The 27,426-nt window shown below is 53.4% G+C and overlaps 1 protein-coding gene across 1 annotated transcript in view; it reads right to left on the minus strand.

Annotated features, from left to right (window-relative positions):
* Positions 1-27,426, minus strand: part of IGSF21 (immunoglobin superfamily member 21) — a 237,547-nt gene that overhangs the window by 137,463 nt on the left and 72,658 nt on the right. The window lies entirely within an intron of this gene.

Genomic DNA, 27,426 nt, shown 5'->3' on the forward strand with positions numbered 1-27,426 from the left:
TCCTCACTTTCCATGGAGAAACAGAGAGGTGAAGCAACCTGCCAAGAGCACACAGCTGTAAGTGGCAGAGCTTGGGTTCAAACCCAGACCTTCTGTTCCATTTTGACCCCCACGCTCTGTACAGCCTCTTTAATGATGGGAGAGGAGGAAAGAGCCAGCAGACATTTCACGTCCAGCCCTGGGGAGGAGGCGGTGTGTTACTGGGGGGCCATGGCAGGAGTCTAGGACCCGGTCCCAGCTTTGGGCTGAGCCCCTGGCTCACTTTTCCAGTGGAGCTGCCCTCTCTGGGGGATCTCACCTTTGAAGGTACAGCTAAGAGTGGGCATCATCAGTCCAGATGGCTGAGGAGCTCAAGACCAGAGAAGGGCCGCCCCCGGAAGGAGGCAGGAAGGACACTCTCTCAGAGGCATCAATCTTCCGGCCAGTCCACGGTGGGTGCAGATGGTGCCGGCATGGGAGGCGGGCAGGGGGGATGGAGGTGCCAGCTTGTGGGGTCACCGTTTGTTGGCAAGCCATGGGGGAATTACACGTGTGAGAGCGGTGGGGGTTGGCAGGGATGGCTGGAGCGCTGGGAACTGGTGACAGTGTTAGGGGCACCACAGGTATAGCAGATGTCTAAGGCGACGGGATGCACAGGGGCCTGCCCGGGTGAGAGCAGGGAGCAGCCCACTGCACATCTGAGAGAGGGGTCCCTGGGACACAGGAGGAGGAGAATTAGAAGGTGGGTGCATGAGTGGGTGGTTCTGACATCTGAGACAGCTTTTCCCAGAGTGTGTACAGAATAGGGAGCTTCTAATCAAAGTTTCAGGCAACAAGGCTTCTGTTATCAGCTAAATGTGAGAAATATTGGGCTAAACAAAATTAAACACGTTCCTTCCCTTTGAGACTTCTCAGAACCTTTCTCTCCTTCCTTCTTCCTGTCCTGCCTTCATGCGTAAAAAATATTTATTGAGCTTTTGTTCAGGACCAGGCACTGTTCTAGGCAGTGGGGATGCAACAGTGAGAATAGGCAAGTCCACCGTTGTGGAGCTGATCTTCCAGCAGAGGAGACGATAATCAAATAAACAAAGGATGGGAGCTATGTCAGGTGACGATAGTGTAACGAAGAAAAATAAATCAGGGCTGCTCTGGACAGGCTGGTCTGGGAGGCCTCTCTGAGGAGGCCAGAATAAAGGAAAGTGTGAGCCACGTGGGCATCTAGAAGGAGAGCATTCCACATAGAGGACACCACACGTGCAAAGGCCCTGAAGCTGGACTGTGTTCAGAGCGCTGTGTGATGCTCCAAACTTGGGCCACGGTGGGACATTTTTTCATAACTTTGTACACTCTGGAGCCCAGGTTTGGCTGAGCTTCTTGAAAGACCGGAACCTGGGCTGGGGCGAGAGTGAGGCAAGTAAGATGCCTAGGGCGCCAAATGTAAGGGGGCGCTGACTCCCGCTGCAGGACCCTGAGTCCCGCTTGCCTCCCCCTAGTCCCCACCCTGCTAGAGTCCTTTAGAAGAACGTCAGGACACGTCTTCCTCAGCTGAGGCAGAAGTGACTATGGGTCCCATTCCCCAGGTCCCCTAGCTGGAGCCACAGAGGGTGGGGATGGGAGTGGAATGCTCCGAGCTGGGGGTCCTCCTCTTCTCAGCCCCTCTGGAGTTGACGGAGGGGGCTCCGGGCTGCAGAGCGGGCAGGAGGCCTCGGCTCTGAGGACTAGACCCTCCTTCCTGGGCACGTGGCACTTTCTAGTGTTCCCAGCACTTTCGCTCCCAGTTTTCCATCAGCTCCCACAACAACCTGTGCACGCCGCGTAAGATGCTGCCCTTGTAGTGTGTGTCCCACTGGAGCCTAATTGTCTGTTTGCACACCTGCCTCTCCTGGAACGCGGGTTCTGTTAATACCGCTAGGGCAGGAACATAAGAACACGTGTGCTCCTTTTTGAGCGCTCGTGCATGCAGGCAGCCTCCTCCTCACGGCCCCCTTGAATGCTTCTCAGTCACAGAGGAGGAACGGCCGTGCAGGGCAGCGCAGCGCCCTGCTCAATACCACCCCCATGTAAGCAGCAAAGCCAGGACTTGAATCCACATCTGTCAGATGCCGAAGCCAATCTCTTTCCACGACCGTTTGCTACCACCCGGAGCAGTCATGTGACTTGCAGAGGTCACATGGGAATTTGGGGCTAGTCCCCCGATTCGCCTCTCCATTGACTGCATCTTCATCTGAGGCCTGGCTCTCAGACGGGGCCCGGGAGCCGAGGCAGGGGCTGGAGGAGCAGACCTGGAGCTGCACACCGAGCCAAGCAGACTGCAAGCAGACAGGTCTGGGGGTGAGATCAGGCCCGAGTGAGGGATGGTGGGCAGAGGGGAGACCCCACGGCCCCTCAGGGCTGGAGATCAGAGCCTTGCAATGAGCTGCAGGCTCCCCGGGCCTTTCCTATCCGAGGCCAGGACAAGCCTCAGGCCACGTGTGGGCTCTGAGCCTCAGGTCTGGAGGCAGGACTGCTGGCGGGGTAGGAAGGGGGAAGGCGGGAGGCAGGGCGATTTTCTGACAGATGTGCCAGGCGAGAATTGCCTCAGTGGCGGTCAACACCTGGCTCCCAGGTGAGAACTCACCTTCCCAGACACAGACACACACAGGAGAGGGGCCAGCAGGGGTTCGTGGCCAAGGAGTTCTTTGCAAAAGAAAAATGGAAAAGTTCTCCTCCAGGTCCGACTGACATTCCTCCAGCTCCTATTTCACAAAATTCCATCATCTTTCGAATTCCTGTTCTTTCTCTGAAAATTCCCTGCCTCGCCTTCCTTGCTTCTCCCACCCACACGCCTCCAACAAATCTGAAGTCAGTTATCCGGTTCAAGTTCCTCCCTCTACCACTCAGTAGTGACCTGGGCAAGTTGTGTGGCCTCCGTGGGACTCAGTTTCCCCGTGTGTAATGTGGACGTGGGAACAATCACAGGGTCCAACGCCGTGAAGCACATCCTAGGGTGTGGTTCGCCATGTGCCCTGCCCTCACAGGTGGGCGCCCTGAGCAGGGTGAAGCGGCCCCACGCTTCCCGGCCCCCAGACCTCTCCTCCCTCCCACCTCCCACGGTCAGTTGAGGAAGGATGGTCCGGAATAGAGGTGGGAAGGGTGGGGTCTGACAACTAGAAGCTGGTCAGGGAGTAGAAGATTCAGAGATGACCAGCCAGGTGTCCCACCTGGCCTGGGATCAGAGCCAGGAGACCCAAGCGGAATTGTCCCTGCAAGGCAGAGGACAGAAAACCAGAGAGAGAAGAGCCAAGAAGACCCCCTGCTGTCGGGACCCCGGCAAGCCTGGTGGGGGAGGGGCAGCTGAACAGGCAGGGGTAGGGGAGATGGGCTCATCCACCAGCCGGGAAGCAGTGAGTACAGTGGAAAGAGCACAAGAGGTCTGTGTGCTGGGACCTCAGGCAGGTGGTCCCTCTCTCTGGGCCTCAGTTTCCTCGTCTCTAAAATGAGGGGTGAACTGGACTTTTAGGGCCTTCCAGCTCCAATCAATCTCATGTCAGATGTTAACTGAGCCTGAATCTTGCCACCTTCGTTCCTGGTACGACTTAATGCCATTTCTCCGAGAAGCGAATCCCCCAATTAATCAGCCGCCAGCTACAGACGGGGCTCCGTCTTTCTCGGCATTAAATTTGCCGGCAATCAGCCTGGATGCTCGAGCCCCCCCCCAGGTGCAGTATCGAGGAGCAGGATCAGGAGCAGAGACGGATTCATCTTAACTAAGCAGTTCATTATCCCGACCGGCAGCATCACTCTCCCCTCTATCTCTGACAGCACTTACGCCACTCCTCTTAAGACACATTTAGCAAAATTGCAGGCAATATATAGGAGCCACGCGCCCTCCCAATGAGGTGATGATAAATAGCTCCTCTATCCGGAAACTCGCCTCGCAATATCCCAGCATCGCTCCTCGCCCCTTTCCCGGCTCACAGGGGGCGTTTCTAGACACCCGGCTCACGTCTGGCCCGCTGGGTGGATGGGAGTCAGCGAGGGTTTCCATGGGAGGGGTACGGGCCCGCCTTGACGTAATGAAAGGGACATCAACCGTCTCAGGGTGACCAGAAGTCTCAATCTTCCTGGGACCAAGGGGTTTCCTTGGATGAGGGCTTTCAATGCTAAAACAGGCGAACTGGAACAAACTGGTCACCCTAACTGTAATCGCACCCTAGCCCGCGGACGGCCCTGGGAGGTCTCTTAAACCTCCACCTGTTTCAACAGTCAGAGCAACCACACCTCCCTCAACCAGCTGTAAGGACCAGTGAGTGGATGCTAACCTTCTCCCTGGTTCCTGACTCTCCGTGGGGGCTCCGTGGGCAGCGGTGGCTGTGGTTAGGGAGGTACCTTGTGGGATCAGGATTTGTCCCAGACTTCCTGCATCCGTTCACGCCCTTCAGTCACCCTCCACCAGCAGCCAGAGGGATTTTTCTAAAACACCTCAGGGCTTCTCATTGCTCCAGAGAAAACATTGCCAATCCTCCCTGGGGTGACCCAGCCTGGGCCGAGCTCTCCAGCACCTCCGGCACCTCCCGGCTCTCACCCCCGAACAGGGTCTGCTGCCTCCTGCCTCTCCCTCGGGGCAGCCTTCTCTCCCACCCTGGGCCCCAGCATGGGCTGTCCCCTTGGTCCCAAGCCCTCACTCTTTGCTTGAGTAACTGCTGCTCATCCTTCAAGGATTAGTGGACATCTCACTTCCTCAAGAAAACTCTCCCGGACTCCCTGACTATCATTGTCCCCAAAGCATCCCTCCCCTCGCCTACCCCTGAGGACACTGAGCGTTACTTGTGATGATGTTTTCCATGTACAGTCACCACTGCACAAGGCCATGAACCGCTTCTGTGTGCCGTGTTACCACGTGCCTAGAACAGCGCCTGCATCCCAGCACGCGTTGAAGGAAGGAAAGACATAACCCCGCCCACTGCCCGGACCGTTCCATAATGAGAGCGGGTGGGGTTCCCAGCAGGACCCTCCTGGAAGCACCTCCTCCCTGTGGGCCTTGTCCTAGGCGCCCAAGCCGAGGGTCCCCATGACCTCAGGTCCTTCTGAAACTGCCTCTCTGACCACATCTGCTTGGACCGGTGTTCAGGCACCTTGGTGTCTCCAGCGGCCTCTCATGGAGGCCAGGCAGGAGAACTCACCCAACAGAGGATGCTGGCCCCAGCTGGTGAGTAGATGCCCCATCAGAGATGGTAGGATATAGGACATAAGGAGTGAGTCAGCAGAGAGTGCAGTGGCTAGAGCTGGACCATACAGGCAGCAGAAGCTGTGAACAGAGACAGCAGAAACCACAGGTAGCAGCAGCTACTGACCCACCATATGGCAGGGCCCTGGAGCAGGAAACGGTGGGCGACTGCCAGGACGGGCAGGCTCAGCGTCAGGGGATGGAGCTATGCTGCATCCTGTACAGCGTCCTGATTCTCCTGGGAACACAGTGCTGAGCTGGGGTCTGTCTCCCTCGCTCCTCCCAGGAGCCTTGCTGCCGACAGAGGTAACCGGACACCTTGCAGCAGGCTCAGTAAGAACCCCTGCCACGATGCGGCGCCATGTTGCTGCCCCCTGCACCACGTGGATGTCTTCAGGCATCTCAGTGAACAGATCCAAGCCTGAAGAGATGTTTCCCCCCCTCTCTCCTGAGCTCAGGGAGCACCCACAAGGCCTGCAGACTCTAGAAAGTGTATCCTGGATCCAACTCCCTCACCCCTCCATGGCCGCCTCCCTGGGCCCAGCCAGCCTCGTTTGTTGCTGGTCTACTGCAATGCCTCCTAACTTGTTGCCCCCGCCCGCCTCCCTGATTTCATCTCCCCTCACTGTCTCCCTCATTCACTCCACCCACACGCAATGAACCCTGCTGAACCCTGAGCACTGCAAGCATAGCCTCACCTCAGGGCCTTTGCACTAGCTGCTCCCACCTTCCAGAACAATCTTTCCCAGATACCCACATGGCTCAACCCCTCAATTCTTTCTCTGCTCAAATGTCACCTATTTGGAGTGGTCTTTTCTAACTATCCCATAGGAAATAGCATCCCAGTCATTCTCTAACTCTTTACCCTGCTTTATTCTTTTTTAAACATTTATTACTGCCTGATACATATTTATTTGTTTATTGTCTGTTGATAACCCCTCACATACATCCAACTAGAGTGTAAGTTCCCTGAGAGCAGAGACCGTGTGTGTTTCAATTTTTTTCTTGGTGTTCAGATTGGATAATTTCTACTGATCTATCTTCAGGTTCACTGACTCTTTCCTCCATCATTTCAATCCTGCTACTGAGTCTATCCAGTGAGTTTTTTATTTCAGTTTGTGCATTTTTCAGTTCTAAAATTTCCATTTGGTTCTTCTTTACACCTTCTATTTCTTTGCTGAGGCTTTCTTTTTTAGTATTTGTTTTAAGACTATTTGCGATTACTTGTCCAAGCATGTTTATGATATCTACTTTAATGTCAGATAATTCCAACAGAGGCGCCCTCTCATCCTTGGAGTCCATTTATTGTCTCTCCCCATGTGACTTGAGATTTTCCTGGTTCTTTGTATGTCGAGCAATTTTCATTTGTATCTTGCACATTTTAGGTGCTACTTTATGAGATTCCAGGTCTTGTTTATATTAATTCCCTCAGTTGTAAGTTGAATGCTGGTGTTATTCCCCAAACTGCCTGCTAGTATTTACATTTCAGGCTTTTCAAATAGGAGTCCACACATTCTGTCCAGGTCTTATAGTTGAATTAGCAGAAGACAAACGCAGGCTGCCTTTGCTCCGTGTCACGATAACCAGAATTCCTTGACTTTGTGTTTTTAATCACTCCTTTATCCCTGGAAACTAGAACAGTGCCTGGCACTTAATAAGAGCTCAACAAAGATGTACTGAATGAATGAAAAAGTGAGCAAATAAATATTTGATCAGCGCTTGGCAATTTTCAAAGGATATCTGTAATTATTATCTCATTGATCACCATAGCAACCCTGTGGGAGTGTCCCCATTTTCGAGGTGAGGAGACTGGGGCTCAGAGATTCAGAATGACTTCCTCACCAACACACAGAACCAGGCTTGGCAGGCGGGTCCTTTGATTTTGAAGCCAGTACTCTTCCGCCCTCCCACAGGAGCCCCCTGCCCCTTCCTTCCAAGTGGAGAAGCTGAACACAGGGGTGGGTAGGGGGCTTAGGTGCCTGGAGATACACAAGAAATCTTGCTCAGATGCAGTGGGGTCAGACACCAGGTGAGACCAGCAGGACACAACACCACCACAGGGGGCAGCAGAATAGCTGACAGTCGAGGCCATTTTCAGATTCAAAGCAGCAGAGGATGCTGGGAAGGCCAGGAAGATGTGTCTGAACTCTCCTGGGGCTGCGAGAGATCTGAGGCTGGATCGGTGCATTTGTTCCATTTCAGCCCTGCAGTACCATCCTCTGGACTTGGCTCTGGACAGTTTCCTTGGCCCAGCAGTGCCTGTCTTGGGTGGCCCAAGCATCACTTATTGATACAAAGCAACTAGAGAAGAATCAAAAACAATAGGCAACCATCTTTCTATCAAAGGGCAGGGGCTGTGGCTGCCATCAGACTGGGAGCTCCCTGAGGGCAGGAACAGGGTCTCACTCTCTTCTGTGTCCGCAAGTGCAGAAGTGGTGCCGGGAACTCAAGGACCTTCTTCCCTGGGAGAACCAGCTTGGACCACACCAAGACTTGACCTGGGGCAGACAGTCAGGCCGTGGCAGCAGCCCCACCAACTGGATTTAAGGCCCCTCTGGGGTGGACCGTGGGCGTCAGGGTCACGTAAATTCCTCGTGCCACCCTCCCCCTTCTGTGGGTTTGGGATTTATCCCCACGTGGTAACAGGAGCTCCATGCACCAGCACTCACGAAGAAAAGAGTCACCCCACCTCATGACGATAAGTACCACAGCGTAGCGCTCCTGGCAGCCTCCCTGGGCTCACCGCGCCGTGTAATTACTATCGTAATAAATATCATTACAACAAACCAATTACGGCAACCACATCTTTCAGGCAGGTACGAGGGTTCTGTGAAATACGCCCTTCCATGCCGGGTTAACAGGCACTCCCAGCCGTCGCCTCCTTGTTGGCAGAAACCGGGGTGAGAGGTGGGGCCGGGGGTGGAGGGGGCCTTTTAAGAAAAGAAAGCCTGTGAGCCAAGTGGGGAAGCTAACAGCTCATCTGTCTCTAAGATGGATCAATTCTTCCTCTCAAATAGCTCTCAAAACTCTCTCTGCCCCGCACCAATCCCGCCTTGGTTTGGGCCCTTACAGTCCCTCTCAGGACCCTGGACCGCCAGCTTGCTGGTCTCCAGTCTCCACCTTGTTCCTCCAGTGTACCCACCACACTGGAGCCTCGATGATATTTCTAAAAAGCAAATGTGATGACGCCGGCTGTCTGGTTAATGCCATTCAATTTCCCCACCCCATTGCCTTCCAATTCGGGATCAAATTCAGACTCTGCCACGGCCAACGCAGCCCCTAAGGACCTTGCCTCTCTCGGCTGCTCAGACTCAATCAGTCTAGTACGTGTTTGTGCCCCTCACAACCCACCCACCAGCCCTTCCAGACCCCCTCAGGTCCCTCTTGGAGCCTGTGCTGTTTCTTCTCCCTGGAATGCCCTTCTCCTCTGAGCTCACCTAGAGAAATTGGCTCACATCCTTCCAGCTTCAATGCAACAGTCACTCCTTCCTTGATTTATATGAGTCTGCAACTCCCGCTTCTGCGCTCACAGCCCCGTGTAAACATCTCAATCACAGCCCATCCACATTGCATTATAATATAACATATGGTTCTTGCGTGTGTCTCCACCGTCACGGGGGCTTCTTAAGGTGAGGGAGCTGGTGTGTGCATCTCTAGCTCCCTGGATGTGGGCTGGCACACGGCGGGTGCTCAGGCTGTGTCCCGCACGAATGAAGTAATGAATGAATCAACACACGAACCCCGCATGTGGCAGGTCTTGGTGAGCCGTGTAGCCCTGGACCAGTGTGGATGACGCTGCAGTCCAGTGTACAATGTCACACCCTGGAGTCAAATCCTTCTTGGTCTCCCCGCTTCCTTTGGGATGAAGTCCACACCCCTCCCCTCACACCCACGGCCTGCCTCCTCCTCAGCTCATCTCTTGTCCTCTCTGCCTTTTGCGTGCTGAGCCTCAGGCATCCTGAATGATGTCCGGCTGTTGGGTCTGTGTACCTGCCAACCTTCTGCCCGGAACACCTACCATCACTTTACCACCCTCGCTCTGACATACCCTTCAGATCTTAGCTGAGGCATGCTTTACCCCAGAGGCCGTTCCTGACACACACCCCAGCTTCACATACCCCACACCCAGCTCCCCCAAACCTGGATGAGCACCACTCTCATAGCATCTACTGTAGCTGTAACACATTGTGTGGTTACACCCCCTTTTTACCAGTCTGTGTGCCACCACCATGGACCGTGAGCCCCTGGAGGGCCAAATCACATGTTAGTAACTGCATTCTTAGCGCTCAGCACGCTGCTGGCCGCACTGTTGGCACTGAAGGCATATTTATTGAATAAATGAGTGAATGAATGAATCCATGGATGAACGAGTAAATTCTACAGATAGCTTCAGCTGGCCTAGCCACAGTCAGCACGTCCATTTCTCTCGAGGCTGGATGTTTCTTGCCTTATTGAGCTATGAATTTCCCTCCCTAAATTTGGGCCATGGAAGAACACCTAACGGGGGAGGGGGGCCCACCCTCACTCCTGGCTCTCACCTCCCCCAGCAGAAGGTCAGCTCAGCTCTGGGTCACCAGGGACCTCAAACATTTTGCAGCCGTTACAGAGAGACGTGCCTGCTGCTTTTGGGAGCCTGTCCCCTGTCCCAGCCTCTCAGGCTCCTCTGAAATACTCCCCCTCTGTGATCTCTAGCCAGCTAATCAAATTCCCCTCTGTCAGAGGCAATAGATACTCAAAAGCCTTGTAGTGTTAATGTATTATTCATGACATATGTATTATTTATCTTCAGTTTGTTTATTTATTATTAATTTGTGTTTCATTATTGATAATGATGTGGCTATACTATTAATAAGAAGGTTTGGGAAGGCTGTTCTGTGGTCCTTTGCAGACACCTGATGCATCTCTGGTTCCCTGGAGAGCCAGCGTGGGTCGTTTTTCTTCCCGGTTTATGGATGGGAGACACTGAGGCCAGAGAAGAGCAGGACGTGTTCAGTCAGTCCTCCTGCCTCTGAGATGTCTGCAAGGGAAGGTGAAGTGATCGGGGAAAAGCTGCAGGAGGCAGCATGTCACCGGTTGACAATAGGCTAAGGGCATAGGTGCCTGCAGGATGCAGATGCTGGACCTGCCAATCACGTCCCCATCTGGACCCTCATATTCTTCTGCTTGTCCCAGGCTCCCTCACCTGGGGTCTGAAGCTGTCTTCCTTCTGTCTTACACAAAGCGCCTGCTCTGTGCTGTATGTGTGCTCCCCAAACCCCACTTCCGTTTCCTCCCAAGTACTCAGCCAGACCACATTTCTCAGCCTCCCTTGCTGTTTGGGGGGCCATGTGGCTCAATCCTAGCCAGGGGAATATGGTTTCCAGGCCTGGCCCTAGAACCCTCCCATGCCGTCCTCCTCCACACACCTTCTCTCCATCTGCCACCTGGATGGAGACGGCTCTGAGGACTGGGAGGAGGGCAGAACCATAAGATGGAAAGAACCTGGGTACTTGAATGACAGCAGCGAGCAATGTCCTCCCACAGTTCCCCATGGACAGTGAGATGAGTGAGCAATAAAAGGTTGTTATGTTAAGTCGCTGAGCTTTTGGGGTGCTTTGTTAAGGCAGCTTTCTACTGATACCTTCCACTAACATACCGCATAGTAGGTACTCAGTAGAGCCTTGGTGAAAAAAGTGAACAGGTAGATAAATGAATAAGCAACAAAATTAATCAGTGGATCCAGCTACACTGTCACGGAGTTGGATTGCTCATCACAGAGTATCAGGGGGAAATGGGCTTCGTGATCTGGAGTTGAAACCCTTTCTTATACAGATGGGTAAACTGAGACCCACAGAAGGGAAGGGGCTTGGCCAAGGTCATAGAGACAATTAACAGGCAATTTAAGACCAGGACCCAGGTCTCCTGAAGCATAGTTCTGTGACCCTTCTACCACACCACTGTCTTGTCTCCGACCGTCTTTTATCTGACAGCCTGCTGTCACCCTCTGGAATTTTCCGTGTCCTTGAGGTCAGGTGAGGGGAATCACCATTTCCTTATCCCTGGGTCAGTCCAGCATCCAAGAAACAGCTGGCACTGCTGGGAGGGAAGAGGATGAGAGAGTGATGCGATGCGGGATGCCCGTGAGATGCCCTGACCAGCCACGACCATCTCTGCAGTGCCCTCCCTGGGGCCAGGGCCCCCGGATCAGGGCTGGCTGTGCAGCCAACAATGGGAAACCCACAGGCAGTAGCAAGAAGAAAAGGCAACAGCCCCAGAGCTTGAAGCCAAGGATCTGGGTAGAGCCCTCATTCTCCCATGGACAAGAGGTCAAGGCCCTCCCCATCTCTCATCTGAAAAAGGGGCTCATAGTACTTATTTCTCAAGGCAGTGGTGATGCTAAGATAAGCAAATAGAGGGGAAAGAGATCTGAAAAGCAGACAAGTGATAGGAAAAGTTGGCCTCCTTCTTTGTATGAGGTTTGTCAGGGACCACTGGTGCCGAGAGGTTATGACCTTGGGCTTGGGAACCAGACAGACCTGGGGACAACTTCTGACTCTGCCACAGGCCAGCCCTGTGATCCTGGGTAAGCCGTTTCATTGCTCCGAGCCTCAGTTTCCAGCTCTGCCCAATGGAGATAATTATCCTTACCTCTCAGGGCTGGGCAAGGTCGAGGAGGCAGACGCAGGGATGGTCAGGCAAAGAGCTTAATGCAGTGCCTGGCACGTGGGGACAGTGCTGACATGGAGAGCCTGGCCGTCACTCCTCTGCCTCGCCACCCCCCTTCTCTGTGCCCTCGATCCTCTTCTCCCAGCAAGACTGCTTTAAGGAGTTTGCTAGAAAGCTTGGGGGCGACGGCCCATTTTCTGTGGGCTGTTTCAGATAAGCCTCAGGAGCACAGAGGCCGAGAAGTCAGTAGCCGATGCTGTTTTCATTCCTCTACGGAGATTTCTGAAGCAGGGCGCATGGGGGCCTGGCAGCCCTGCCTCCTCCAGCATCACTCAGAATCACGAGCACAGATTGGTGAGCAACAGGAAGGCCTCTCCGACTCAGAATAAAATTTAAAATATGGATGAAAGGTTATTAAGGAATATTTTAAAAGAAAAATAGTTATTACTAGAACCCAGTCTAGGCTAGGTTATAAACTGGTCTTAATCAGTAAAACGAGGCAACTTAATGAAAAAAATTACAATTTAAAATAGGCCCACATTAAATAATAATGCCTCATAAACACAGAAGTCCTTTAGCGTATAGGAATTAATTTCTGGGCTCAGAAGCTAAAGGCACAATAAAGGAATCCTTAATTTTTTGGTCTTTTATTTTTCTCTCAAAAAGGCAACCCGCACTAGATTGGGTTTCCTTACTTTGATACCAAGGGGCCTGGAAATTTGCAGAGGGAATTTGCTCAGTAACGATTCTGTTTCCTTCAACCTATTATTTTAAGAGATGATGCGAAGGAAGTGTGGCTTCACGCTCCAGATCTGCATCCGTTTTAAATAAACTCATGTGACAGAGTTTTCCCACTGAGAAATTAGGCAATGGGCTCATTTCGCAGAATCGAAGCCCTGAGTTCTGACTCTTCAAGCCGGGCAGCTCGCCCATCAGGGTAGCAGCCTTCCTGGTCCAGGGAGATTTTGCATCTCTACTCTAGCAGCTGTTAGAAATAGCCCAATAAAGCAGAGTGGTCTCAACCAGGGGCGATTTTTGCCCCCAGGGGACATTTGGCAAGATCTGGAGACATTTTTGGTTGTCACAACTGGTGCGGGGTTTGCTACTTGGCGTCTATCAGGTACAGGTCAAGGATGCTGCCAAACGTCCTACACTGCAGAGGCTGGTCCCCCACAGCCAAGAATGCTCGGGCCCCAAATGTTAATAGTACCAATGTTGAGAAATCCTGCAGAAAAGGGAGGAAAACAACTTCTAGAAGGTACGGATGTGCGCGGATCCCAGGCATGGGAGACAGAGAGAACATCCAAATCAGGACCAGCCGTCTGCAGCTGAGAAGGTAGATTGATGAGAGATTCTCCCTCTACATTGGCCAGCACCAGTTGTGCCTAACACCCGACTTCCACTCAAACTTCTTTACCGCTGAAATGGATCAACTCACTCCATCAGAGCATCTTTCCTGACCTCTGGAAACTATTTCTATCTCGTGATGCCAGAATCCTAGGAGAAAGTTCTTTTATGGCCACCCGTGGCAGAGTGCATTTATTCTGCAAGGCACAGGAGGCCCGGCTCACAAAGGAGAGTCTTCAGGGCTCCCTCCTCCCCGGGGAGCACTCCACGCCTCCTTCCTTGCTAATCTCACTCTGCCTGCTTAGCGGGAGAAGCAATCCAGTCTTCATATTAATACTTTATTAACTGCGCACGTCCCACAAGATACACATCAGCCTATTACAGTTGTTTGGTTATAGAGTGCCTGCTTGTCACCTGAGGGCTCTTTGGGCCTCATTCGCTCACCATCTAACTTCTTCCTGCCGGAGGCCAAGGGACAGATTGTAGACGTCTTATTGAGTGGAGGGGCTGGGCGGGGTGAGCAGGAGGACTTCCATTCCATCCTGCAGGGCTCCAGGCTTCTGTTTCCTGGTGAAGACGGAAGGGCAGGGGGCCTCTAGGTGGGGGGTGCAGGGACCACATCTGGGCCAGTTTGTCACCAGGGACAAAGAATTCACTCCAGCAACCGGACAGTTATCGTTCAACTTAGAAAAGATGGTGAGCCTACTGTGTGCTGGCAGACCAGCTGGCCTTTCCAGCCGTGAAACGGGTTGCAAACCTGCTCCACCATGTCCTAACTCTGTGCTCGTGGAATATGAAGCTTCAGGCTTTTTACCCATTAGGTAGGACTCCTGATGCCACCTCGCAAGTTGGAGATGACACATGTACGGTGCTAACGTATGGCTCCATATGTGGCTGATGCTACCGCTGCTGGAGCCATTTTATTCCTTTTTATAGGGATTATTTACAGCAAAGTGTACAAATCTCAAGTGAACAACTTGATGTATTTTTACATATGACACACCCATGTAACACCACCCAAGTCAAAATACAGAATGCTCCCAGCGCCCCAGAAAGTTCCCTTGTGCCCCTCACCCGTCATCAGCCCCCACCCCCAGGCTAACCTCTGTTCTGGCTTCTCCATCATTGATTGGCTTCGGTCCTTCTCGACCCTCATGTAAATAGAATCAGGCAAGACGAGCCCTTTCGTTTCTGGCTACTTTTTCTCGGCACGATGTGTTTGACATTCATCCATATGTTGCATTTATAGTAGTTTATGCTTAAAAAGAAAATGTCCTGGGGCTGGCCCCGTGGCCGAGTGGTTAAGTTCACACTTTCCGCTGCAGGCGGCCCAGTGTTTCGTTGGTTCGAATCCTGGGCACTGATATGGCACTGCTCATCAAACCACGCTGAGGCAGCGTCCCACATGCCACAACTAGAAGGACCCACAACGAAGAATATACAAGTATGTACTGGGGGGCTTTGGGGAGAAAAAGGAAAAAAATTTTTTTAAATCTTTAAAAAAAAAAAGAAAAGAAAATGTCCTGGGTAGTATTCCGTTGTATGAAATACCACAATTCGTTTATCTGTTCCACCATTGAGGGACATTTAGGTGGTTTCTAGTTTGGGGACATTATAAATAAAGCCTCTCATTGTCATTAAAATATTAATCCTAGACCCAAGGGACAGCTGGTCAACCTCCTTCTTCCCAGGGGAACTGATTTCCGCTTTTGGCCAGCTCCAGGCAGGGAAGCCCTCTGCTGGGTTATGAAGAAGACAAAGCTTGCCTTTGCGTGTCCACCCAGCCCCCTGGGACCCTTGCTCTTCCTCCGGGGGGCACATGGGGCGCCCTTAAGAATGTTGGCAATTTATTTGCCTTCGATATGGACACTCTTCCCCCAGGTCTCTCCTAGGGGCACGTCGAAGCCTGTCTCTGACACTCCCCAAATAAATGACATGACATTTGAACATGCTTTGCTTTTTCAGGTGTACGCATCCTTCTACATCTGATCTTCCCACAAGCCTGTGGGGAGGCTGATGTCTATTTTTCAGGTAGGAAAACTGAAGCACACTGATTCATGCACTTGCTCACTTACTGGACAAATACTCCCGAAACACCTGCTAGTTGCTGTGTCAGGCATCTGGCCACGAGTTTGTGTGGTGGGAGACAGCATCACACCCCCTGCCACATTCTTCCCAATTTTGCATCCTTTTGCACCGAGTGCCCTTGTGTTTTGCCAAGTTCACTGCTAGCTTTCTGCGTCATTAGTCTTCGCTCCCTGGTGAGATGAAATTTTCCGTTTTTTTTTTTTTATTTTAAATCTTTCCATAATACACAACACTCTTAGGAAAATAGAAGTGCTTAATAAATGCTCCAAAAGAGTGTAATGGAGACTGGTCTTGCCGACTTGACTTTGTAACTCCAGATTTTCAAGTTCCACGTTAAAGAGACTTGCACGTACACGAACAGCTTTCCCACAAACCGAGCTCACCCACACAGCACGTGCGTGTAGGTCCAAGAGAGTCGAGGTCCGAGAAGGACTCAGCACGCCCTGGCCGGCTGTGAAGAAGAAATGCGGGCAGCCTATAGGAGCAGAGAGTGACTCCCAATGACAGCCAGCAAGTAAACAAGGACCCCCATCCTACACCCACAGGGAACTGAATTCTGCAATAACCTGGATGAGTTTAGAAATGGATTCTTGCCCAAGGCCTCCAGATGAGAGCCCAGTCGGCCAACACCCAGCTGGTTTTGACCTCGTGAGAGCCAGAGCAGAAAACGGAGCCTAGTCCATCAGGACCTACAGATTAAGAAATGGGTGCTGTTCTAAACTGCTGAGTTTGTGATAATTTGTTAACGCATCCATAGAGGACTAATAAAGCACGTTTATCTGAGATCACAGCAGCCGGGGATGATCCTTTTGAAGCGTCAATCAGGTCACGTCATTCCTCCGCTCTGAGCCCTCAGGTAGCTCCCATCACGCTGCCTCTTTGCTCTTCCCTAAACACTGCAAGCCATCCCTACCTCAGGGCCTTTGCACTGACTTTCTTCTTCCCAGAACACCCTCGTCCCAGCTGTGCACATGGCTTGCCTACTCATTTCCTTTTAATCTCTGCTCACCATCATGTCCCAGAGAGGCCTTCCTTGACCACCCAGTCCAAAATTCTCTAAAATTCCCACCTAACTTCTCCCTGTAGCCCTAAAATGGCTTTATTTTTTATAACACTATTTCTCTGCCTGACACTATATTTTAAATGTATCTGTTTGTTTGTTACCAGTTATGTACCCTCCCACCCCCCTGACCAGGATGTCAGCCCCGGGAGGGGATGGACTTCATCTGTTTTCTTCACTGAGTGTCCCCAGCACCGGGAACCGTATCTGGGAACTGCTGACATTTTATGGCGCCCATGAGGAGCAAGGCATTGCGTCAGGCGCCGTCTACCGCTTTAAGGAAAACGACAAACTCACACAACCCTTCTTCAACACGGAAACAGATCACCTTCCAGAGCGAGCTGCTAAAAGAACCCCCAGGTGGGATTCCGTCCCTTTCTCTCTAAGCCTTGACAGTTACCGTCACGGTTTTCTCTAACTGATTCAGGATCACGTTTTGATTAGAACCGTTCGTTCAGGTCACCTTGAGCCCCACCTGGAGTCAGCTGTCCCCCGGGTTCAAATGAGAGACTCTAGGGTTTCAGTGAAGCTTGGAATCAACACGCCTGGGCAGCATCTCCCTGCTACCGCCCGGGGCTCCGCATTTTATTTCCAAAGCTCAGCCCCGTGATGACGCCCCCCCCACAAGGAGCTCCCCGAGCTTCACTCCTCAGAGCCCCCTTCACCGTCCTTCTCCTTGTCAGCAGGAATAAGAGGGAGTCAGGGAAAGACCTGGATGGCGAGCGCCCCCGGGACGATCGGGATGGTTTCTCCACGGAGAAGGCAGCCTCCCACTGGGCTCCGGAAGGAGACACGCAGCCCAGCTCATACTGACATCTTTATCTTTAATGACTTGTGCCTTTGGTGATTTCAACAGCAATATACGTTTATTGTAGAAAATAAAAAGTAATACAAGTAATTGTAAAGAAAAAAAGAATCCCCTTCTGTAAACCTCCGCTCGGAGAAAGTCACTGTTAATATTTGAAATTCTCTCCTCTCTCTCTCTCTCCACCAACTGTTTAGTGGGACTCCGTGATGCTGGTATCACCGACGTGTAAATGCAACGTCCCCTCTACTGGGTCATGAGGGGTCATTTGATGGGTCAACTTGAGTGGGTCACGGGGGCCGGGATTAAACGCTACTTCCGGGGGTGTCTGTGCGGGCATTTCTGGATGAGATTAGCATTGGACTGGCGAGTGTGCCCGCCCATGAGGGTGGGCCTCACCCGACCCGCTGAGGGCCTGGGGAAAACCAAAGGCAGAGAGAGGGGGGACTGCCTCCCTGTTGAGCTGGGATGCCCCATCTCATGCTTCCTGCCCCCACACTGGGGTTACACCTTCGGGTCCTCAGCTTCTTAAGCCTTTGGGCTCAAACTAAATTCCATCACCACCAGCTCTCCTGAGTCCCCAGCTGGAAGACAGCAGATCGAGGGGCTCTCAGCCTCCATAATAAAATCATATATATGCACATATATATTCTGTTTATATACATGCTGCTATCCTGTTTCTCTGGAGAACCCCGACTGATAGAGATTTGGGGACCAAAAGTGGTTCTAGAGGAAGAGAATTTCAAGGATGAGTTTTTTGATTGGTTCTTGGGTTTCCAGAACTGGCTCTCTAATCTGATTAGTTTAAAGGTGCTCATGACCTTATTTACTTTGGTCTTAGTCACTTTCCACTGCTATAACAATACCTTAGATGGTGTAGCTTATAAACAATAGAAATTGATTTCTCACGGTCCCGGAGGCTGGGAAGTCCGAGATCCGGGCGCTGGCAGATTCGGTGTCTGGTGAGGCGGCTCCCTGGTCAAGGGTGGGCGTGTCCTTGCGAGGACAGGGGTGAGGCAGCTCTGCGGGTCTCTTTTATAAGGGCACCGATCCATTCCTGAGGTCTCCACCCTCATGACCTAATCACCCCCCAAAGGCCCACCTCCTAACACCACCACCTTGGGGGTTAAGATTTCAACTTATGAGTTCGGGGGGGACACAACATTCAGTCCAGAGCCCCAGGACCACAATAATCTAAAGCTTTGCTGGACTAGCTCAGAGAGGGAGCTCTCGGGAATCCTCTCACATCCCATCTCCAGCCTCAGTCCATTCTAAACAAACTCAAAGTGGGTATGGACTCTCCACAACCACCGAGACAAGGGATGCTCACAACTTACTGATGAGGGAAACAAGGCTTAGAGCAGCGCTTGCCAAACTGCGGCCCCCAGGGTCAAATCCTGCCCCTTCACCTGTTTCTGTAGGGCCCACCAGCTAAAAAGGCTTTTTACATTTTTAAATAATTATGTAAGTACCCACATAATACCTTCCATTTTACCTCCTGGCCTGCAAAGCCTTCAGCCCAAACTGAAGGATATTCATTCATTCATTTATTCATTCATTCAACAACTATTTACCCAGGGCCAGAGGGAGAGCCAGCTGTGTCCCTGCGCTTGTGGGGCTCACAGTTGAGGAGACACAGGCCAGCTCATCGCTGGGTGCCTGGAGCCTCCCCCAGTTAGCCTCGCAACCCTGGGCCCTGCAGGAGGGAGCCTGAGGTCTCTAGTCCTCTGGGTAAGCGACATCTGATGTCCTCCAGAGAATGCCCACCCACCCAGAAACCCAGGGGCTTCAAATCCCACTGTCACACTGCTGGCCCACTGCATCCTGTTCCTTCCCAAGGCCCCTAGAGTCCCATAGAGCATCAGGGGTGTTGTCCCTTCCCCAGAGCCCAACCCAGCATGGGGCCAGCAGGCCAGGCCCAAGGTGCCTCTCCCTGGTGTGACGAGGACTTGCGGGGTGCACGCTCCATGCCCTCCCTGGGGCCCATTTTTGGTGTCTGTCCGTTCTCTGGACTTACTAGTCTAGCAGGTTTTGATGGCGCCAATCAGAAATAGCTAGACCAGTTTAGGAATGGAAGAAGGGCCATCGAAATGTAGTGGACGTGGTCACCCAGCGAACGATAAAGGGGACCCCGTGAGTCCCAGCTCCTAGGGTTCGCTTTGGGCCGACTTCCTGTGCCAGCCTCCGCCGACCCCAGGAGTGCAAGACGGCATCGCTCGTCTGCTCTGAATACGTGGAAAGCTGGAACAGGCTTATGAGAATATGGGTGTTTACAGCCTTTTTCTCATCATGGGAAAATTGACATTAGGAAAGTACATGATAGAAATCTTATGTACTTTCCAGGAAGTAAATAGAGGTAAAAGTGAAACTGTCAGGAGGTGGCAGGGCGCTCGGTGCGGGGAAACGAGCTGGGCAGGCCCGAGTGGAATTTTCCAATCGTTCAGGGCCTTCCTGGGCTAAAGTGGCCACTCTTGGGGCGAGGAGAGAGAGAGGAGGGTCATGGAAGGAGCGAGGACTGAAGGCACGGATTTAACATCTGGCTCATTTGCAGGTGGGTTTAATCAAGATTAGAGGGCAGAAATAAATGGTTCCACTTCGTACTTACAGGGCACAGAAAGGGATGCTGGGCCTTTGGAGCCCTCTCACGGCTGATTTCTGGAAGGTTCTACCAGGAAAGCTTAGAGTTGGATGGAAAAGTTAAAATCTTGGGAGTGGGGTGGGGGTGGGGTGCCGGTACAAAAGGACGGATCCTCATGTCCCGGCCGGGGGAAGGTGGCCAGGCCCCAGGCACACCGGTCCCCTTGCTATTTCCCTGAGGAGCGAGAAGAGCTGGGTCCCAGACCCTGGATATCCTGGGCCAAATCTGATGTCCACAGTCAATGAGAAGAAGGAATCGGGACCAGAACCTCAAGGCTACGTAGTCGCCCTCTGCCCAGCTGGGCTGAAGACCTTGCTGAGAAATTTCTGGTTGACAGACTTCTCTAGCTCTTTAAAATTCCAGCGACAATTGTGTCCCTAGGAGGGAAAGCCTTCTCTTCAGCAAAAACCTTAAAATGCTCTTGCTGCTGGACTAGCCCTCTGAGCCACAGTTCTGACTCACCGTTTTCCCTGCTCCACAACCTTCACTGGCTCCCCAGTGCCCACAGGCTCAAGGCTGTCCTCCTCAGCTTGGCTCCTCCAGGTGTCAGTCCAGCTGCCCCTCAGAGCCTCGTCTCCAAGGAGCTCCATCCTCCCCCAGCACATACTTAGTCCCTGACCCGGCCTCCCAGGGCTGCCCGCCCGCCCCAGGGCAGCTGAAGAGCATTCCTTCCTCCTGCCCTTTGCTCACGCTGTCCCCTCTGCCCAGACGGCCCTTCTCATCCTTCTGCATCCTTCCGGGCTCAGCTCAGTTGGTCCCTCGAGAGCTTCCTGATGTCACTTCCCCTTAGTGTGGAAGGGACACTGCATCTTTGCTTCCACAAACGCTCATCTCTCTGGCACAGCCCCCATCTCATGTAAACACTATTATCTGCTTACACACCCACCCCTGGCTTAGATCAGGAGGTGGCAGTAGAGGGAGGTTGGGGACCCCATAACAGCACACCCCTCAGGGAGCTGCCATAAGAGAGACGACATAAGGCACGTGACCCGCCGAGCAGGGGGAACTTAGTGACCAAGCCTGCTTCCAAGGGTGATGATGACGCCGACTACTCGAGTTAGGAGGGCTTGGCCAAAGGGTGGTATTGTGGGGTGAACCGTGTCCCCCAAAAAGATACATACATCACAATCCCTGTGAATGTGACCTTTTTCAGGAATAGTGTCTTTGCCGATATAATCAAGTGAAGATGAGGATGGGCCCTAATCCAGTATGACTAATGTCCTTATAAGAAGAGGGAAACTTGGACAAAGAGAGAGAGATGCACAGAGGGAGGCGCCACGCAATGGTGGAGGCAGAGATGGGAGTGACGCAGCCACAAGCCAAGGACGGCCGGCAACAGCAGAAGCTGGAAGAGGCAGGAAGGACCCTCCCCTAGCGCCTTCAGAGGGAGCACAGCCCTGCTGACACCTTGATTTCGGACTTCGAGCCTCCAGAACTGCGAGAGAATACACGTCTGCTGTCATAAGCCACTTTGTTACGCCAGCTCTAGAAAACTGATGCCAGTAAGAAAGCAACCAGGACCACGGTCTGCCCACTAAGCCCCAGATAATGTCGTGTCCAGAATCTCATTGAACCTCACTCTGAGAGGCAGGTGGCATTGTTCTTACTTTGTATCGAGCTGATCAAGACCCAGAGAAGGGAAGTGGCTCGTGATACAATCACCACAGTCACGTGCTTAGGAAGAGGCAGAGGTGGGATTCGAACCCAGAATCAACGCCAGCCTTCCCCCTTCCCTGCAGCTTACAGGGTCTCGGGGGGACCCCTAGCCAGCAGGGGAAGAAGCAGAACCCATGGGGGGCCTTCGTCGGGCCCCTGCAGCCCCCCAGGATCACCCCCCCCCACCTGCCATCAACGCGACACCCGGATCGATTCCCAAGGACGAGCCCAGGAAGCGAGAGCATCTTATCTGACAAAGTGGGAGGGGCGCCCGGCTCCCGATAAAACTTCGCCCATTTGTTAACATGTGTTCCAAGCCAAGATTACCCGGCGTGGAGCAGACAATGGAGGCGATTAAAGTCGGGAGCGTTGCGGTTGTGAATGCCAGAGGTGAGACATAGTGAAGGAGGGAGACCTGAGGAGTGGAGAGGGGACAAGAGGGGCTGCTGCCCGCTCCCTCTGGGCTGTCACCACACCACAGGGAAGGCGGCACGGGCACAGTTTCCCACCATCCCAAGGCAGCATCGCCAAGTAAGAGACCCATGGAGTCGCTGTGTCCGGGGTGCTGAGAACTTCAGAGTTAGAGGATACTCCAAGTGACAGGCCCTCTGGGGGACGTCTCAAGGGGTGGTGCCCAAGCTGTGTCCAGCAGAGCCCGGGATCCGAGGGCGGCTGCGCGGGAGGGAGTCGATAATAATCATTGTTGTAGCGGGGACATTGGTGGAGGTTTTACTCGGTTACAGGCACATCTTTCACCTTATTTCATCTTCACCGGGTGAGATAAGTTCTAACGTTGTCCCCCTTTGACAGATGATGGAACAGAGGCTTGGAGAGGTCAGGAAATGGAAACACATCACCCAGCCAGTAAGTGGCAGGGGCGGCCTTTGAACTTGGGGGCACCTCAGAGATGGAGGTGCAGGGTCCCCAACCCATTCTTTAGCCAGAGCCGCTCCCCTTTCGTCTGTCTGACATATTGGGGTGCCTCACAAAGTTGTGTATTAAAAAAGTCTGCCCTAGAGAGACATCAGTCTAGTTTATTTGCCTCGTTTACAGGCGTGGAGGCTGGGAGCGTCCACACTGCGTCCGGGCCTCCTTCCTTCCCACAGCTCAGGTGACACGCGTCCCCAGAAGGCTGCTGCGGGGCCCTCTCCTCGAGGCCAAGATGGCATGTCTTGTGCTGTGTGACGCTTCAGTCTGCTCCTCTGCCCTATGTGCCACTGCCTCGTGCCCACGCTCCCTCTCTGCTCAGCCCCATGGGACGCTCCACCCACATTGTCTTTCTGTCCTTTCCAAGATGTTCCTGTCTGCCTATCTCCTTGGCTCCCCCAGCGTGGGCCACCAGCCCCGCATCTGGGCCCACACCTGGGTCACGGCACCCCAGCGTCAGTCCAGGACCCACTAGAGAGGGGGCTCAGGCAGACAGAATGGGGAGAATGGATGGACTGAGAGCCCCACCAAGCCACCCCATCTGTCCCATGGAGCCTGTCACTGCCACACGCTCCTGCTGGTGGCCTCTGGGCAGAGGAGGAGGAGAGAGGCCTCCCCATCATCGTCTTGTGCTAATTCTTTGCAAAAACAAACCCTTTTACCTCCATGATCTCATAACACCCCAGGAGTTAAGTGGGGCCAGGAGGGAGATGACCAGCCTGGAGTCACCCAGCTCTCAAGTGACGCTCAGGCCTGTGTCTGCCTGGTGCCGAGTCTGGGGCCCTTTCTCCAATATTCTGCCCTCTCTCTTCATCCTGTGCATTTTATTCTGCCGCCCTACTCCCCAATTTTAGAATTTTTCCTGGCCATGGAAGACCTTTCGTTTGGCTCCAGCACAAGGAAGGCCCCTGGCAGGACTTGCCTAACATCGCAGACTCATCTGGAGGCTGCCGTCTTAAAGTCCTGGCTGTGTGGTCTCTCTGTGTTTTACAGTCAGGAAAACAGAAATGGGGAGACAAATGACAAATATCTCCCCCCTCGCCCACTGGAGGCCTGGCGCCTGGTTTGAGCTCTCTCAGTTCTTGTTCTGGCGGCCGGCTGCTCCCTCTGCATGGCGGGGTCCGCCTGCCTGGCCCACCGGTGTTCCAGGAAGCAGGGCAGGCAGGCGGGACCCCTGGCCCAGGACCACCGGGGCTGGCATCCAGGACTGGGGCCTGTGCTACTTCCTGGGGTCCGTTCTGGGCATTCTCTGCCCCTGACTGCCACGGGGCTCTTGACTCTGATAAAGAGACCCCCGCAGTGGCCTCCCATCATGGCCACTCAGAAAATGGGACATTCTAGTCAATCCAGTGTTAGTATTGAGAAACATCCCATTAGATACTTTGTTATAAATTTTCAAGGGATTGCAAAATATCAGCTACACTTAAAAGCTGAAATTTTACCAAAAACTATCTTTCTGCAAACAGCCAGAATAATGTCTACGAGTGATTAAGAGCCTACTGTGTGCCCAGCATTTTGAGTACTCTGAATTTCTAAATCCTCGTCCCTCTTTTACAGATGGAGAGACCAAGGCTTGGAGAGGTCAGTAGCCGTGCCCCGTCAGCCCAGCTAAGAAGCGGTCATCGTGACAACACTGACGCTGACCGAGGACGGACGCACGTGCCGGGCATTGTCCTGAGCCCTTTGCTTTCACCACTGCCCCTCAGGAGCCAGTCTTGGTTATTTCCTCAGTTGATAGATGAGGAAACCGAGGCTCAGAGTGGGTAAGCCACATACCCCAGGTCACACAGCTTGAGTGGCAGAACTCAAGCAGGCCGCCCAATCCAGAGCCCGGGTTCAAGCCCCTCTCTGACGTGCTTCAAAGTCCACCCTCTTCCCCTCCACCCAGTGGCCTGTCAGTAAATTCTGCTGCCCGGGGATCTCTGAGCATCAGTCGGCATCAGGTAAACCCAGTAATTAAAACATCCGGCTGGATGAATGGCACAGCTGAAGACACAGTTTGTGGGACTATATATGGAGGGGCATCCCCAAGGTCCAGAAAGGTGAAGTAACTTGTCCAAGGTCACACAGCTTACTGTGGGACGATGCAGACCTAGAATCCCGGGTCAGCCTTCTTCTCGGGCTCTCGCACCTTCTGCATCCAAGGGACCCCTCCTGGACCTTGAGCCCCCCAGCTTTGCCGTCCGGGGCCACATCGCCTCTCCTCTCCAGGCCTCGCTGCCCTCCAGGCATGGACAAGGCCGGGATGCCTGCTTGTGACCTTGGGCAGGGACGGGAGTGGTTTTAGCAATCTAAACACACTCCTTCCTCACATCGAGACGCAGAGTGCTGAGTGATTTGTATGCTCTGAGCACGTCAGCCCCTTTCAGGAGACAGAGAGGCTGCCTGAAAAGTCATTTTTCAGCATTTGACACAAAGTCTCTTTCGCTCTCTCACGAAGCCAGATAACCATCAGCAGCCGGGCCGATTAGAAAAAATATATACTTGGTACCGGGAAGCCAGGAAAAGAGGGAGCCAGCCCGTCAGTCTTCCTTCTCTTGCTTGGACGGGGCCCGGCGGTGGCTTTCCCACCGGCTCTGCCGCTCGGGGCAGAAGGTTAACTTCCCCAGCGATCAGGGCCCTGGGAAAACAGCATCCTCCTGGGGGCAGCACAGGCTGGGGCTTGGGAGTCATGAGAACAAGGGCTCAAGTCCCAGCTCTGCCCCTTCCTAGAGGTGTGACCGTGGGCAAGTCGCTTCCCCTCTTGGAGCCTCAGTTTCTTCATCTGTCAAATGGGTACAACATGAGCGCCCACCACATGGGGCCGTTAGGTGGCTCAGACAAGATAACGCAGAGAACACTTGCCATGGGGTCTGGCGAACAGTGAGCTGTTGATAAACGTCAGCCCTGACATGGGTTGTTTCACGCGGCACCTTTGGCACCCCGTGGGGCCCCCACTAAGCCTTGGCTTGAGGACAGACCCTGGGCTCTCTCGCTGACGTCTAAGTCTACTGGTTGTTAAGCAATGGCCCTGCAGTGTGCGCCTGGATTCTGCAGACCCCTTGACTCCGGTCCTCGGGGGCTTGTGGGAAAGGGAGAGAAGCTGACACCCAGGATGGGCAGCCCCGCTCCACCACTAAGGGGTGCCGACAGACACAGTTTCTCTGTCCTCCCCTCGCTCACCCTCCCCCCACCCAGCAGGAAGGAGCCTCCTCACTCATCAGGGACTCAGGTGCATGACCTTCCTCCCTGCATTGAGGTCGAATCCAGTCCTGCAGGGCGTTACAGAATTCAGCTCAGCGAGCATCTAGTGATACTCGAATCTCTCCGCTCTCCCCCTACCACTGCCGGATCCGCTCAGCCCCCGGCCTCTCCCCACCTCCCTGCCTCCAGCCTCTCTCCACCTGCTTCCAGGAAGAGCTTTCCTGCCCGGCACTCTGCAGTGCCTCCTCCCACCCCAACGTCTGTCTCAAGGGAAGGGAAATCCCAGAGAAACTTCCCATCGGCACCTCCCCTTCCCACCTCCTCCCTGGGCACGCGCCAGCCTCGCCCAGCTGCCTGCAGTCCAGAGGGCTCTGAGCACTCCCTCCAGCCCGAAGGGCTTCACACCTGCTGCTCACTCGGCTGCACCGACCTTCCCTCCCCTCTCCCTTCCCGTCACTGCACTGCCTCACCTGTCACGCTCGCCGTCACCTCCTCCGGGAAGCCTTCTCTGCCTCTCTCCCCCTCCCCAGTCTGCCCGCCTGGCTCCCCCTGGGCTCCCAGGATGCCCGCACTTTCCCCATGGCCAGTCTGTCTGTGTGTCCGTCTCCCTAGCCGACGGCCCCTCCTTGCAGGCTCTGTTCTCAGCTCCCAGCACATAACCGTGCTCAACAACTCTTTGTGGAATGGATGAATTTACAGGGCACCTGCCATGTGCTGCTCACTGTGTCAGGCTCTGAGAACACGGACTGGCCTGGAGAAGGTCAAGGCCAAGCGTCAAGGTGAGTGAGACTCACCATCCAAGAATTTAAGGTGCAAAAGAGAACGGGATTCGTTCCAGAAAGACACAAGCCACAGGCCTAGGGCAGCTTGGAGCAAGGGCTGGCACATCCTTGCAGGGCGAGGGGATTTGGGAGTCTTCAGAGGAAAGGTAGTCTCTGTGGTAGGTTCAGAAGGATCCCGAAGGCAGAGAAGGAGAAGGGAGGGGCCCCTCCAAGGCTGTTGTGATCCTCATTCCAGCTCCGTTTCAGCTGATCTCCCACCACAGCACTCTAGCCATTCCAATCTACTCGGGGATCCCCAAGCCCCCCCAAACTGCCTTGCACCCTTCCTCTGGAAGACATGCCAGGCCCCCCACGGGGGGGCAGCCTGGAGGGGCGGAATGAGAGCGAACCTTCATCAAAGACGCTCTTGGGTTTGAATCCAGCTTTCCCACTTTGTAGCCGTGTGACCTAGAGTGGGTCATTTAACCTTCTGGAGGTTCTGTGAAATTGGGGCAACATTACCCCCTTCAAAAGAGTGGGGACATTGAGTTGAATAGTGTCACCCCAACATTGTCTACCTAGAGCATCAGAATATGATCTTATTTGGAAATAGGGGCTTTGAAGATGTAATTGGCTAAGATGAGTAACGACTGGTGTGCTTATAAGAAGAGGAGAGACACACGCACACAGGCAGAATGCCACATGGCGATGATGAAGGCAGAGACTGGGGTGACGTGTCTACGAGCCAAGGCACACCAAGGATTGCTGACGACCACCAGAAGCTATGAGAGGCCAGGGGGGAACCTTCCAGAGCCTTCGGAGGGAGCGTGGCTGTGGCGACACCTTGATTCCAGACTTCTCGCCTTCGAAGCTGGGAGAGAATAAATATCTGTTGTTTTTCGCCACCGAGGTTGTGGTAATTTGCTAGGGCAGCCCTAGAAAACTAATGCAGTGTGTGTAGGAGCCCCGAGATGGAGTTCATGTAAAGTGGTTAGCACGGAGCCTGCACACAGTAAATGCTCCAAACAAGTTAGCCCTCATTGCCTTTTATTAATTCAATAGACGTGGCTCCTTTCCCTTCCCGCTGCCAGCAGCTGAGACCTCCTGCTCCGCAGAAACAGGAATGCCCGC

This window comes from Equus quagga, chromosome 5, assembly GCF_021613505.1.
Source record: "Equus quagga isolate Etosha38 chromosome 5, UCLA_HA_Equagga_1.0, whole genome shotgun sequence".
NCBI lineage: Eukaryota > Metazoa > Chordata > Mammalia > Perissodactyla > Equidae > Equus > Equus quagga.